At 37.3% G+C, this 13,625-nt stretch overlaps 1 non-coding gene across 1 annotated transcript; it reads left to right on the forward strand.

Annotated features, from left to right (window-relative positions):
• Positions 1–11,878: 11,878 nt before the first annotated feature.
• On the forward strand, positions 11,879–12,041 carry LOC135005803 (U1 spliceosomal RNA). The gene has a single exon (XR_010206327.1). It is a non-coding gene; the product is annotated as a U1 spliceosomal RNA (small nuclear RNA).
• The last annotated feature ends 1,584 nt before the right edge of the window (positions 12,042–13,625 follow it).

The following is a 13,625-nucleotide window of genomic DNA, read 5'->3' on the forward strand; positions in this document are numbered from 1 at the left end:
GTACAATACAGCTTTTCCTTGCCGATATCTCTCTTTTGCTAAGAGATAGGCATTGGAAAATTCAGGGCTATAACGTGTAGATGAAGCACTAAAAGGAGGCTTTAAAATTTTCATTCTAGTGTCCTTCGTTTGGGAGAAAAATGCAAAGGTACAATACAGCTTTTCCTTGCCGATATCTCTCTTTTGCAAAGAGATAGGCATTGGAAAATTCAGGGCTATAACGTGTAGATGAAGCACTAATAGGAGGCTTTAAAATTTTCATTCTAGTGTCCTTCGTTTGGGAGAAAAATGCAAAGGTACAATACAGCTTTTCCTTGCCGATATCTCTCTTTTGCAAAGAGATAGGCATTGGAAAATTCAGGGCTATAACGTGTAGATGAAGCACTAACAGGAGGCTTTAAAATTTTCATCCTAGTGTCTTTCGTTTGGGAGAAAAATGCAAAGGTACAATACAGCTTTTCCTTGCCGATATCTCTCTTTTGCAAAGAGCTAGGCATTGGAAAATTCAGGGCTATAACGTGTAGATGAAGCACTAACAGGAGGCTTTAAAATTTTCATTCTAGTGTCTCTCGTTTGGGAGAAAAATGCAAAGGTACAATACAGCATTTCCTTGCCGATATCTCTCTTTTGCAAAGAGATAGGCATTGGAAAATTCAGGGCTATTACGTGTAGATGAAGCACTAAAAGGAGGCTTTAAAATTTTCATTCTAGTGTCTTTCGTTTGTGAGAAAAATGCAAAGGTACAATACAGCTTTTCCTTGCCGATATCTCTCTTTTGCAAAGAGATAGGCATTGGAAAATTCAGGGCTATAACGTGTAGATGAAGCACTAACAGGAGGCTTTAAATTTTTCATTCTAGTGTCCTTCGTTTGGGAGAAAAATGCAAAGGTACAATACAGCTTTTCCTTGCCGATATCTCTCTTTTGCAAAGAGATAGGCATTGGAAAATTCAGGGCTATAACGTGTAGATGAAGCACTAACAGGAGGCTTTAAAATTTTCATTCTAGTGTCTTTCGTTTGGGAGAAAAATGCAAAAGTACAATGCAGCTTTTCCTTGCCGATATCTCTCTTTTGCAAAGAGATAGGCATTGGAAAATGCAGGGCTATAACGTGTAGATGAAGCACTAACAGGAGGCTTTAACATTTTCATTCTAGTGTACTTCGTTTGGGAGAAAAATGCAAAGGTACAATACAGCTTTTCCTTGCCGATATCTCTCTTTTGCAAAGAGATAGGCATTGGAAAATTCAGGGCTATAACGTGTAGATGAAGCACTAATAGGAGGTTATAAAATTTTCATTCTAGTGTCCTTCGTTTGGGAGAAAAATGCAAAGGTACAATACAGCTTTTCCTTGCCGATATCTCTCTTTTGCAAAGAGATAGGCATTGGAAAATTCAGGGCTATAACGTGTAGATGAAGCACTAACAGGAGGCTTTAAAATTTTCATTCTAGTGTCCTTCGTTTGGGAGAAAAATGCAAAGGTACAATACAGCTTTTCCTTGCCAATATCTCTCTTTTGCAAAGAGCTAGGCATTGGAAAATTCAGGGCTATAACGTGTAGATGAAGCACTAACAGGAGGCTTTAAAATTTTCATTCTAGTGTCTTTCGTTTGGGAGAAAAATGCAAAGGTACAATACAGCATTTCCTTGCCGATATCTCTCTTTTGCAAAGAGATAGGCATTGGAAAATTCAGGGCTATTACGTGTAGATGAAGCACTAAAAGGAGGCTTTAAAATTTTCATTCTAGTGTCTTTCGTTTGGGAGAAAAATGTAAAAGTACAATGCAGCTTTTCCTTGCCGATATCTCTCTTTTGCAAAGAGATAGGCATTGGAAAATTCAGGGCTATAACGTGTAGATGAAGCACTAACAGGAGGCTTTAAAATTTTCATTCTAGTGTCTTTCGTTTGGGAGAAAAATGTAAAAGTACAATGCAGCTTTTCCTTGCCGATATCTCTCTTTTGCAAAGAGATAGGCATTGGAAAATTCAGGGCTATAACGTGTATATGAAGCACTAACAGGAGGCTTTAAAATTTTCATTCTAGTGTCTTTCGTTTGGGAGAAAAATGCAAAGGTACAATACAGCTTTTCCTTGCCGATATCTCTCTTTTGCTAAGAGATAGGCATTGGAAAATTCAGGGCTATAACGTGTAGATGAAGCACTAAAAGGAGGCTTTAAAATTTTCATTCTAGTGTCCTTCGTTTGGGAGAAAAATGCAAAGGTACAATACAGCTTTTCCTTGCCGATATCTCTCTTTTGCAAAGAGATAGGCATTGGAAAATTCAGGGCTATAACGTGTAGATGAAGCACTAATAGGAGGCTTTAAAATTTTCATTCTAGTGTCCTTCGTTTGGGAGAAAAATGCAAAGGTACAATACAGCTTTTCCTTGCCGATATCTCTCTTTTGCAAAGAGATAGGCATTGGAAAATTCAGGGCTATAACGTGTAGATGAAGCACTAACAGGAGGCTTTAAAATTTTCATTCTAGTGTCTTTCGTTTGGGAGAAAAATGCAAAGGTACAATACAGCTTTTCCTTGCCGATATCTCTCTTTTGCAAAGAGCTAGGCATTGGAAAATTCAGGGCTATAACGTGTAGATGAAGCACTAACAGGAGGCTTTAAAATTTTCATTCTAGTGTCTCTCGTTTGGGAGAAAAATGCAAAGGTACAATACAGCATTTCCTTGCCGATATCTCTCTTTTGCAAAGAGATAGGCATTGGAAAATTCAGGGCTATTACGTGTAGATGAAGCACTAAAAGGAGGCTTTAAAATTTTCATTCTAGTGTCTTTCGTTTGGGAGAAAAATGTAAAAGTACAATGCAGCTTTTCCTTGCCGATATCTCTCTTTTGCAAAGAGATAGGCATTGGAAAATTCAGGGCTATAACGTGTAGATGAAGCACTAATAGGAGGCTTTAAAATTTTCATTCTAGTGTCCTTCGTTTGGGAGAAAAATGCAAAGGTACAATACAGTTTTTCCTTGCCGATATCTCTCTTTTGCAAAGAGATAGGCATTGGAAAATTCAGGGCTATAACGTGTAGATGAAGCACTAACAGGAGGCTTTAAAATTTTCATTCTAGTGTCTTTCGTTTGGGAGAAAAATGCAAAGGTACAATACAGCTTTTCCTTGCCGATATCTCTCTTTTGCAAAGAGATAGGCATTTGAAAATTCAGGGCTATAACGTGTAGATGAAGCACTAACAGGAGGCTTTAAAATTTTCATTCTAGTGTCCTTCGTTTGGGAGAAAAATGCAAAGGTACAATACAGCTTTTCCTTGCCGATATCTCTCTTTTGCAAAGAGATAGGCATTGGAAAATTCAGGGCTATAACGTGTAGATGAAGCACTAATAGGAGGCTTTAAAATTTTCATTCTAGTGTCCTTCGTTTGGGAGAAACATGCAAAGGTACAATACAGCTTTTCCTTGCCGATATCTCTCTTTTGCAAAGAGATAGGCATTGGAAAATTCAGGGCTATAACGTGTAGATGAAGCACTAACAGGAGGCTTTAAAATTTTCATTCTAGTGTCTTTCGTTTGGGAGAAAAATGCAAAGGTACAATACAGCTTTTCCTTGCCGATATCTCTCTTTTGCAAAGAGCTAGGCATTGGAAAATTCAGGGCTATAACGTGTAGATGAAGCACTAACAGGAGGCTTTAAAATTTTCATTCTAGTGTCTTTCGTTTGGGAGAAAAATGCAAAGGTACAATACAGTTTTTCCTTGCCGATATCTCTCTTTTGCAAAGAGATAGGCATTGGAAAATTCAGGGCTATAACGTGTAGATGAAGCACTAACAGGAGGCTTTAAAATTTTCATTCTAGTGTCCTTCGTTTGGGAGAAAAATGCAAAGGTACAATACAGCTTTTCCTTGCCGATATCTCTCTTTTGCAAAGAGATAGGCATTGGACAATTCAGGGCTATAACGTGTAGATGAAGCACTAACAGGAGGCTTTAAAATTTTCATTCTAGTGTCTTTCGTTTGGGAGAAAAATGCAAAGGTACAATACAGCTTTTCCTTGCCGATATCTCTCTTTTGCAAAGAGCTAGGCATTGGAAAATTCAGGGCTATAACGTGTAGATGAAGCACTAACAGGAGGCTTTAAAATTTTCATTCTAGTGTCTTTCGTTTGGGAGAAAAATGCAAAGGTACAATACAGCTTTTCCTTGCCAATATCTCTCTTTTGCAAAGAGCTAGGCATTGGAAAATTCAGGGCTATAACGTGTAGATGAAGCACTAACAGGAGGCTTTAAAATTTTCATTCTAGTGTCTTTCGTTTGGGAGAAAAATGCAAAGGTACAATACAGCTTTTCCTTGCCAATATCTCTCTTTTGCAAAGAGCTAGGCATTGGAAAATTCAGGGCTATAACGTGTAGATGAAGCACTAACAGGAGGCTTTAAAATTTTCATTCTAGTGTCTTTCGTTTGGGAGAAAAATGCAAAGGTACAATACAGTTTTTCCTTGCCGATATCTCTCTTTTGCAAAGAGATAGGCATTGGAAAATTCAGGGCTATAACGTGTAGATGAAGCACTAACAGGAGGCTTTAAAATTTTCATTCTAGTGTCCTTCGTTTGGGAGAAAAATGCAAAGGTACAATACAGCTTTTCCTTGCCAATATCTCTCTTTTGCAAAGAGCTAGGCATTGGACAATTCAGGGCTATAACGTGTAGATGAAGCACTAACAGGAGGCTTTAAAATTTTCATTCTAGTGTCTTTCGTTTGGGAGAAAAATGCAAAGGTACAATACAGCTTTTCCTTGCCGATATCTCTCTTTTGCAAAGAGCTAGGCATTGGAAAATTCAGGGCTATAACGTGTAGATGAAGCACTAACAGGAGGCTTTAAAATTTTCATTCTAGTGTCTTTCGTTTGGGAGAAAAATGCAAAGGTACAATACAGCTTTTCCTTGCCAATATCTCTCTTTTGCAAAGAGCTAGGCATTGGAAAATTCAGGGCTATAACGTGTAGATGAAGCACTAACAGGAGGCTTTAAAATTTTCATTCTAGTGTCTTTCGTTTGGGAGAAAAATGCAAAGGTACAATACAGCTTTTCCTTGCCAATATCTCTCTTTTGCAAAGAGCTAGGCATTGGAAAATTCAGGGCTATAACGTGTAGATGAAGCACTAACAGGAGGCTTTAAAATTTTCATTCTAGTGTCTTTCGTTTGGGAGAAAAATGCAAAGGTACAATACAGTTTTTCCTTGCCGATATCTCTCTTTTGCAAAGAGATAGGCATTGGAAAATTCAGGGCTATAACGTGTAGATGAAGCACTAACAGGAGGCTTTAAAATTTTCATTCTAGTGTCCTTCGTTTGGGAGAAAAATGCAAAGGTACAATACAGCTTTTCCTTGCCGATATCTCTCTTTTGCAAAGAGATAGGCATTGGACAATTCAGGGCTATAACGTGTAGATGAAGCACTAACAGGAGGCTTTAAAATTTTCATTCTAGTGTCTTTCGTTTGGGAGAAAAATGCAAAGGTACAATACAGCTTTTCCTTGCCGATATCTCTCTTTTGCAAAGAGCTAGGCATTGGAAAATTCAGGGCTATAACGTGTAGATGAAGCACTAACAGGAGGCTTTAAAATTTTCATTCTAGTGTCTTTCGTTTGGGAGAAAAATGCAAAGGTACAATACAGCTTTTCCTTGCCAATATCTCTCTTTTGCAAAGAGCTAGGCATTGGAAAATTCAGGGCTATAACGTGTAGATGAAGCACTAACAGGAGGCTTTAAAATTTTCATTCTAGTGTCTTTCGTTTGGGAGAAAAATGCAAAGGTACAATACAGCTTTTCCTTGCCAATATCTCTCTTTTGCAAAGAGCTAGGCATTGGAAAATTCAGGGCTATAACGTGTAGATGAAGCACTAACAGGAGGCTTTAAAATTTTCATTCTAGTGTCTTTCGTTTGGGAGAAAAATGCAAAGGTACAATACAGTTTTTCCTTGCCGATATCTCTCTTTTGCAAAGAGATAGGCATTGGAAAATTCAGGGCTATAACGTGTAGATGAAGCACTAACAGGAGGCTTTAAAATTTTCATTCTAGTGTCCTTCGTTTGGGAGAAAAATGCAAAGGTACAATACAGCTTTTCCTTGCCAATATCTCTCTTTTGCAAAGAGCTAGGCATTGGACAATTCAGGGCTATAACGTGTAGATGAAGCACTAACAGGAGGCTTTAAAATTTTCATTCTAGTGTCTTTCGTTTGGGAGAAAAATGCAAAGGTACAATACAGCTTTTCCTTGCCGATATCTCTCTTTTGCAAAGAGCTAGGCATTGGAAAATTCAGGGCTATAACGTGTAGATGAAGCACTAACAGGAGGCTTTAAAATTTTCATTCTAGTGTCTTTCGTTTGGGAGAAAAATGCAAAGGTACAATACAGCTTTTCCTTGCCAATATCTCTCTTTTGCAAAGAGCTAGGCATTGGAAAATTCAGGGCTATAACGTGTAGATGAAGCACTAACAGGAGGCTTTAAAATTTTCATTCTAGTGTCTTTCGTTTGGGAGAAAAATGCAAAGGTACAATACAGCTTTTCCTTGCCAATATCTCTCTTTTGCAAAGAGCTAGGCATTGGAAAATTCAGGGCTATAACGTGTAGATGAAGCACTAACAGGAGGCTTTAAAATTTTCATTCTAGTGTCTTTCGTTTGGGAGAAAAATGCAAAGGTACAATACAGTTTTTCCTTGCCGATATCTCTCTTTTGCAAAGAGATAGGCATTGGAAAATTCAGGGCTATAACGTGTAGATGAAGCACTAACAGGAGGCTTTAAAATTTTCATTCTAGTGTCCTTCGTTTAGGAGAAAAATGCAAAGGTACAATACAGCTTTTCCTTGCCAATATCTCTCTTTTGCAAAGAGCTAGGCATTGGAAAATTCAGGGCTATACCGTGTAGATGAAGCACTAACAGGAGGCTTTTACATTTTCATTCTAGTGTCCTTCGTTTGGGAGAAAAATGCAAAGGTACAATACAGCTTTTCATTGCCGATATCTCTCTTTTGCAAAGAGATAGGCATTGGAAAATTCAGGGCTATAACGTGTAGATGAAGCACTAACAGGAGGCTTTAAAATTTTCATTCTAGTGTCTTTCGTTTGGGAGAAAAATGCAAAGGTACAATACAGCTTTTCCTTGCCGATATCTCTCTTTTGCAAAGAGATAGGCATTTGAAAATTCAGGGCTATAACGTATAGATGAAGCACTAACAGGAGGCTTTAAAATTTTCATTCTAGTGTCCTTCGTTTGGGAGAAAAATGCAAAGGTACAATACAGCTTTTCCTTGCCGATATCTCTCTTTTGCAAAGAGATAGGCATTGGAAAATTCAGGGCTATAACGTGTAGATGAAGCACTAATAGGAGGCTTTAAAATTTTCATTCTAGTGTCCTTCGTTTGGGAGAAAAATGCAAAGGTACAATACAGCTTTTCCTTGCCGATATCTCTCTTTTGCAAAGAGATAGGCATTGGAAAATTCAGGGCTATAACGTGTAGATGAAGCACTAACAGGAGGCTTTAACATTTTCATTCTAGTGTCTTTCGTTTGGGAGAAAAATGCAAAGGTACAATACAGCTTTTCCTTGCCGATATCTCTCTTTTGCAAAGAGCTAGGCATTTGAAAATTCAGGGCTATAACGTGTAGATGAAGCACTAACAGTAGACTTTAAAATTTTCATTCTAGTGTCTTTCGTTTGGGAGAAAAATGCAAAGGTACAATACAGCTTTTCCTTGCCGATATCTCTCTTTTGCTAAGAGATAGGCATTGGAAAATTCAGGGCTATAACGTGTAGATGAAGCACTAAAAGGAGGCTTTAAAATTTTCATTCTAGTGTCCTTCGTTTGGGAGAAAAATGCAAAGGTACAATACAGCTTTTCCTTGCCGATATCTCTCTTTTGCAAAGAGATAGGCATTGGAAAATTCAGGGCTATTACGTGTAGATGAAGCACTAAAAGGAGGCTTTAAAATTTTCATTCTAGTGTCTTTCGTTTGGGAGAAAAATGTAAAAGTACAATGCAGCTTTTCCTTGCCGATATCTCTCTTTTGCAAAGAGATAGGCATTGGAAAATTCAGGGCTATAACGTGTAGATGAAGCACTAACAGGAGGCTTTAAAATTTTCATTCTAGTGTCTTTCGTTTGGGAGAAAAATGTAAAGGTACAATGCAGCTTTTCCTTGCCGATATCTCTCTTTTGCAAAGAGATAGGCATTGGAAAATTCAGGGCTATAACGTGTATATGAAGCACTAACAGGAGGCTTAAATAAAGATTTTCTTAATTCCTTACCTGTGTGCTAATTAGATATCACCTTGTTTTCACATTAAACAGACTTCCACATGAGAAAGCAGCAAGGATGCAGTGGCGTTAATGTTTCCTGGTGTCAACCTGTATTATTTCAGTAGATATTGAAATGAGGATGCATCTTGCTGCCTTTCCAATGAAGCAAGTTTAATTTAGTAATAGGTGAAAAACCATCCCTACAAATATGTTAATCAGATACTTGGCTTTGTGGACACTTTTCAGAGAACAAATTCGTTAGCATAAAAATAAAGCCAGAAAATGAAGAGCTGTTTAATCACTCAATTGGATTTTTCTGCCAGCATATTTCTTTTTCTCTGCAACCCACTGCTAAATTGTGCTTCCTAGCTGTTTTTTTTATAAAATCACTGATTCAAATCTAACTCTGATTACATCAGAGTAGGCCAGGTACCCTACACCATAAGAAGGGGGTTTGAAATTTTGACTTGTCTACTTAAAGATCACCAAAATCTGATAACAAGGTCAATTACATCCCTGCGTGGGATTGAACCACCAACCCTGTGATTAATAACCAAACACACCAACAGATTGCGCCACAGAGACACTTTACAAACTTACATACTGACAAAGGCTAATAAGCATTCATCTAGAACGTTTCCTAGAAAAACTTTAAAAAGTCAATAATCTGGAGAGTTTTTGTAAGATGTTTCTTCCATCAACCAACGAAGAAACACATTGGTACTTTCCCATGATGAGTGAGTGCTTCAGGATCTCTTGCACTTACATGTGCAGCAGAGTACTGCAATGGAAAAATGCTGGGCCCATAACCCAGAGGTAGGCAGATTGAAACTATCCTCTGCTATATGCATTTTTTTTTGTTAATTAAAGTAATCCAAAACTGGGATTGATATTTTTGCTCTTTTATTTTTACTTAAAGTGCAATAACTTTTACCTTTTTAATTTGTTTTAATAGTATATTGACAGTATTGTTTTCTTTCAAAAATCCACTTAATTTTCTTTACCCTATTATTAAAATGGTAATTGACAAAAACAAACTACATTGTCACCAGAAGAGCAATACAAAATGTACAAGTGATATATTAAAATCATCTTTCCAGCTTGAATTTCAATGATGCATTGGGGTAACGATTTTGTGAGAAACACCTTCACCCTTGAATAAAGATTTTCTTAATTCCTTACCTGTGTGCTAATTAGATATCACCTTGTTTTCACATTAAACAGACTTCAACATGCGAAAGCAGCAAGGATGCAGTGGCGTTAATGTTTCCTGGTGTCAACCTGTATTATTTCAGTAGACATTGAAATGAGGATGCATCTTGCTGCCTTTCCAATGAAGCAAGTTTAATTTAGTAATAGGTGAAAAACCATCCCTACAAAGGTGTTAATCAGAGACTTGGCTTTGTGGACACTTTTCAGAGAACAAATTTGTTAGCATAAAAATAAAGCCAGAAAATGAAGAGCTGTTTAATCACTCAATTGGATTTTTTTGCCAGCATATTTCTTTTTCTCTGCAACCCACTGCTAAATTGTGCTTCCTAGCTGTTTTTATAAAATCACTGAATCAAATCTAACTCTGATTACATCAGAGAAGGCCAGGTACCCTACACCATAACAGGGGGTTTGAAATTTTGACTTGTCTACTTAAAGATCACCAAAATCTGATAACAAGGTCAATTACGTCCCTGGGTGGGATTGAACCACCAACCTTTTGGTTAATAACCATACACACTAACTGATTGCGCCACAGCGACACTTTGCAAAAGTACATACTGACAAAGGCTAATAAGCATTCATCTAGAACGCTTCCTAGAAACATTTTAAAAAGTCAATAATGTGGAGAGTTTTTGTAAGATGTTTCTTCCATCAACCAATGAAGAAACACATTGGTACTTTCCCATGATAAGTGAGTGCTTCAGGACCTCTTGCACTTACATGTGCAGCAGAGTACTGTAATGGAAGCATGCTGGGTCCATAACCCAGAGGTAGGCAGATTGAAACTATCCTCTGCTATATGCATTTTTTTTTGTTAATTAAAGTAATCCAAAACTGGGATTGATATTTTTGCTCTTTTATTTTTACTTAAAGTACAATAACTTTTACCATTTTAATTTGTTTTAATAGTATATTGACAGTATTGTTTTCTTTCAAAAATCCAATTAATTTTCTTTACCCGATTATTAAAATGGTAATTGACAAAAACAAACTACATTGTCACCAGAAGAGCAATACAAAATGTACAAGTGATATATTAAAATCATCTTTCCAGCTTGAATTTCAATGATGCATTGGGGCAACGATTTTGTGAGAAACATCTTCACCCTTAAATAAAGATTTTCTTAATTCCTTACCTGTGTGCTAATTAGATATCACCTTGTTTTCACATTAAACAGACTTCCACATGAGAAAGCAGCAAGTTTGCAGTGGCGTTAATGTTTCCTGGTGTCAACCTGTATTATTTCTGTAGATATTGAAATGAGGATGCATCTTGCTGCCTTTCCAATGAAGCAAGTTTAATTTAGTAATAGGTGAAAAACCATCCCTACAAAGGTGTTAATCAGAGACTTGGCTTTGTGGACACTTTTCACAGAACAAATTTGTTAGCATAAAAATAAAGCCAGAAAATGAAGAGCTGTTTAATCACTCAATTGGATTTTTTTGCCAGCATATTTCTTTTTCTCTGCAACCCACTGCTAAATTGTGCTTCCTATCTGTTTTTTATAAAATCACTGAATCAAATCTAACTCTGATTACATCAGAGAAGGCCAGGTACCCTACACCATAAGAGGGGGTTTGAAATTTTTACTTGTCTACATAAAGATCACCAAAATCTGATAACAAGGTCAATTACGTCCCTGGGTGGGATTGAACCACCAACTTTTTGGTTAATAGCCTTACACACTAACTGATTGCGCCACAGCGACACTTTGCAAAAGCATATACTGAAAAAGGCTAATAAGCATTCATCTAGAACGTTTCCTAGAAACATTTTAAAAAGTCAATAATGTGGAGAGTTTTTGTAAGATGTTTCTTCCATCAACCAATGAAGAAACACATTGGTACTTTCCCATGATGAGTGAGTGCTTCAGGATCTCTTGCACTTACATGTGCAGCAGAGTACTGTAATGGAAGCATGCTGGGTCCATAACCCAGAGGTAGGCAGATTGAAACTATCCTCTGCTATATGCATTTTTTTTGTTAATTAAAGTAATCCAAAACTGGGATTGACATTTTTGCTCTTTTATTTTTACTTAAAGTACAATAACTTTTACCATTTTAATTTGTTTTAATAGTATATTGACAGTATTGTTTTCTTTCAAAAATTCACTTAATTTTCTTTTCTGTGTGCTAATTAGATAGCACCTTGTTTTCACATTAAATAGACTTCCACATGAGAAAGCAGCAAGGATGCAGTGGCGTTAATGTTTCCTGGTGGTAGTGGGGGACTGTGTTTGTGCTTTCCTCTGGTCAGCTCTGGTAAAAGTCAGATTTCTTTGTCTCAGATCTTCCTCTAGCCTTGTTGTTCTTTCGAGAGTTCCCTTGTGCTGCCTCAGTTGGATCTCCTTCACTTGACAGGGGCGTACCCGAGCAGCGACCCTCCCCAGCACTAGCCCAACTCCTACTTACCTGCCAGGTGAGATACTATGATCATGAAGGTGCTTCTCCCAGGGCAAGGCTCACCCATTGCACTCTGGGTGTGCTGCTCCTGCGATTTCCCCAAATGTGGGAAACTTGACTGCATAATTTGTGTTTCCCCTGGTCGGCTCTCGTATAATTCAGATCTCTTTGTCTCAGGTCTCTCTCCAGCCTAGTTTGCTGTCTGTTTCCACTTCTCTTTTCTTAAACCGCTCCCTTCTATGTCCTTGCGCACCTTAATTAAATCTAACTCTGATTACGTCAGAGAAGGCCAGGTACCCTACACCATAAGAGGGGGTTTGAAATTTTGACTTGTCTACTTAAAGATCACCAAAATCTGATCACAAGGTCAATTACATCACTGGGTGGGAACCTTTTGGTTAATAGCCCATGTAAGTGCAAGAGATCCTGAAGCACTCACTCATCATGGGAAAGTACCAATGTGTTTCTTACAAAAATTCTCCAGATTATTGACTTTTTAAAGTTTTTCTAGGAAACGTTCTAGATGAATGCTTATTAGCCTTTGTCAGTATGTACTTTTGCAAAGTGTCGCTGTGGCACAATCAGTCAGTGTGTATGGCTATTAACCTAAAGGTTGGTGATTCAATCCCACCCAGGGACGTAATTGACCTTGTTATCAGATTTTGGTGATCTTTAAGTAGACAAGTCAAAATTTCAAACCCCCTCTTATGGTGTAGGGTACCCGGCCTTCTCTGATGTAATCAGAGTTAGATTTGATTAAGTGATTTTATAAAAAACAGCTAGGAAGCACAATTTAGCAGTGGGTTGCAGAGAAAAAAAATTATGCTGGCAGAAAAGTCCAATTGAGTGATTAAACAGCTCTTCATTTTCTGATTTTATGTTTATGCTAACAAATTTGCTCTCTGAAAAGTGTCCACAAAGCCAAGTCTCTGATTAACACCTTTGTAGGAATGATTATCCACCTATTACTGAATTAAACTTGCTTCATTGGAAAGGAAGCAAGATGCATCCTCATTTCAATGTCTACTGAAATAATACAGGTTGACACCAGGAAACATAAACGTCACTGCATCCTTGCTGCTTCCTCATGGGGAAGTCTGTTTAATGTGAAAACAAGGTGATATCTAATCAGCACACAGGTAAGGAATTAAGAAAATCTTTCTTTATGGGTGAAGATGTTTCTCACAAAATTGTTGCACCAAGGCATCATTGAAATTAAAGCTGGAAAGATGATTTTAATATATCACTTGTATATTTTGTACTGCTCTTCTGGTGACAATGTAGTTTGTTTTTGTCAATTACCATTTTAATAATAGGGTAAAGAAAATTAAGTGGATTTTTGAAAGAAAACAATACTGTCAATATACTATTAAAACAAATTAAAATGGTAAAAGTTATTGTACTTTAAGTAAAAATAAAAGAGCAAAAATATCAATCCCAGTTTTGGATTACTTTAATTAACAAAAAACAATGCATATAGCAGAGGATAGTTTCAATCTGCCTACCTCTGGGTTATGGACCCAGCATGCTTCCATTACAGTACTCTGCTGCACATGTAAGTGCAAGAGATCCTGAAGCACTCACTCATCATGGGAAAGTACCAATGTGTTTCTTCATTGGTTGATGGAAGAAACATCTTACAAAAACTCTCCAGATTATTGACTTTTTAAAGTTTTTCTAGGAAACGTTCTAGATGAATGCTTATTAGCCTTTGTCAGTATGTACTTTCGCAAAGTGTCTCTGAGGCA

The sequence above is a fragment of the Pseudophryne corroboree genome, unplaced genomic scaffold (assembly GCF_028390025.1).
Source record: "Pseudophryne corroboree isolate aPseCor3 unplaced genomic scaffold, aPseCor3.hap2 scaffold_207, whole genome shotgun sequence".
Taxonomy (NCBI): Eukaryota; Metazoa; Chordata; class Amphibia; order Anura; family Myobatrachidae; genus Pseudophryne; species Pseudophryne corroboree.